The sequence below is a fragment of the Scylla paramamosain genome, unplaced genomic scaffold (assembly GCF_035594125.1).
Source record: "Scylla paramamosain isolate STU-SP2022 unplaced genomic scaffold, ASM3559412v1 Contig16, whole genome shotgun sequence".
NCBI classification, from domain to species: Eukaryota; Metazoa; Arthropoda; class Malacostraca; order Decapoda; family Portunidae; genus Scylla; species Scylla paramamosain.
The window spans coordinates 975,001-977,500 of record NW_026973681.1 but is presented as its reverse complement, the minus strand read 5'-3'; positions in this window follow the sequence as shown (position 1 = coordinate 977,500).

The window sequence follows — 2,500 nt, the reverse complement described above, 5'->3', positions numbered from 1 at the left end:
GATGATATTGCTAATTATTATTACATCTATTATCTTTGCACTTTTTTTTTCTTTGATATAATATTTATTATTATTTTTTAAATTGTTTTCTTGTTTTTGTTCTTGTTTTGTTCATATTATGATAACTATGGCTGATGTCATCTCATCTTATTTTAATATTATTATATTTATTATTGTTATTGTTATTATTATTATTATTATTATTATTATTATTATTATTATTATTATTATTATTATTATTATTATTATTATTGTTATTATTATTATTAATATTATTATTATTATTATTATTATTATTATTATTATTATTATTACTATTATTATTACTATTCTTCTTATCATTATTGTTGTTATTGTTATTATTATCATTATTATTATTATTATTATTATTATTATTATTATTATTATTATTATTATTATTATTATTATTATTATTATTATTATTATTATTATTATCATTTATCATTATTATTATTATTATTATTATTATTATTATTATTATTATTTTTATTTTCCATCACACACACACACACACACACACACACACACACACACACACACACACACACACACACACACACACACACACACATACAGGAGCTGGTCACTGCTGTAATGGAAGGAGATGAGGCAGGGGTGAGGTCAGCACTTGACAGGGATGCCCGGCCCGAGGTCACCGTCCCCACTAATGCTGGGGTGTCATGAAGTCTGCTGACTGAGGCTGCCAGCAAGGGCCACGAGCACCTGCTGTCTCTCTTACTGCAGGCAGGGTTAAGCATAGAAGGTGGAGGCACCACTGCCATAACACCGCTGATGATGGCTGCCCAGAATGGCCACGCCCATACAGTGAAGGCGCTGCTGGACCTCCGTGGTAACCCTCTGGCCATGAATAGTGAAGGTGAGGCTGTGCTGGTGGTGGTGGTGGTGGTAATTGTAGATGTAGATGTGATTTTTTCTACTATTTCTACAACTGCTACTTCTAATGTTACTAATATTACAACACCTACTACTGCTACTACTCTGACTTCTTATATTGCTACTCCTACTACTACCTCTGTTCCTACTACTACTACTACTACTCAATAATACCTCCACCCCATGTTTATTGATGTGTCAATTAGGGGCTCCATTACTTGGAGGTCATTAGCCCCAGCTCCCGCTAATGACTGTGGCATCCAACCATATCTAATACTCTATAATATACACATTAGTTGTTAACTATAAATTCATTCTACCTCTACTCTATCTACTCTTATACCACTCTCCACCACTGTAGCCTCACAGTCGAGGCCTCCTAAGTCTGCAGGTACGGGAGTGGAATGCCTTGTCCCCCTGAGACACAGGAGGGCAGATCTGAGGAGGGAGAATGAGAGACGGCACCTCATCCATGCGACGACATGGCTCCTTGGCTGGTGCTTCTTTTCTGCCATTAGGTCGGCTAGTCTTGAGTAGAAGCACTGAGCCTTGGAGCCCATCCCGCCAGATGTGGTGAAGACCAGAGGTGTGAAGCTGCCCTGGTCAATGTGTTGGCTTCTCTCCCCATACGCTCGGATCTTCTCCTGCTCATTCTTGCGGTGGGCTGCCTCCAGGGAGAGTTCGTGGTGACAGGCGGCCATCGGGTCAAAGATCCGTATGTCCATGAATGCTTTCTGTCCAAATGTCCAGAACCCTCGTGCACTGACGTCGACTCGAGCCTCGTTGGTGGTGTTGGCTGTTCTGTAGCGCAGGTGCTCGCCGTCTAGCGGCAGGAGGGTTGGTTCAGTGGAGACATCGTGGCACACCTCCCTGAGCATGCTGGCGGTCAGATCTCTCACCTCATCGTGCCTGATACATACGAATCCCCCCTTTTTGCACGTCATGGTGTGGTTGACGTCATTGGGGGAGCCACACACACAAGTACTGGGGAGTCCTTCCATCGGCCAGCCGTACCTCAGAGCAATATCGTCGACAAATTCTTGTTTGTTGAGGCTGAAGCCCTTCGCTCTGATGGGCAGTGACGTTAGCCAGTTAGAGGCTCCCGTTTCCTGTGCAGTGAGGATTTTTCTCACTGTGGTTGCAGGGAGGATGTTTATCAGGTCTTCGAGACAGTTTCGTTGATGTTGTTGCCTATCTCTAGATATAATTCGTCCTTGCTCAGTGACTGCACTTTGGGCTATTTCACCATGTGCGTCCTGGGCAATGAGATTCTCTGTGAGGGACCTGGTGAGCTTGAGGGAGTTGAGGTTCTCCACAGTCGCCAACTTCTCAGGGGAGGTGATTCCATCCCGCCCAGTCTTGGTGGAAGTTCGAGCAGCGCCCTTTCCCCATCTCCGATGGTGTGGTATCTCAGTAACGCTGGGAGGAAGGTGTTCCTTATTGAGACCTCCAGTGGTGCAAGGAGAGGGCTGATGCCTGGGATGGTGCGCATGGCGAATCTCCATCGATGCTGCAAGCCGTGGGTGTAGGCAGAGTAGGCTGCATGAGGCTCAGTCCTGGCCATGTCAGACAGGACTTCCACCTC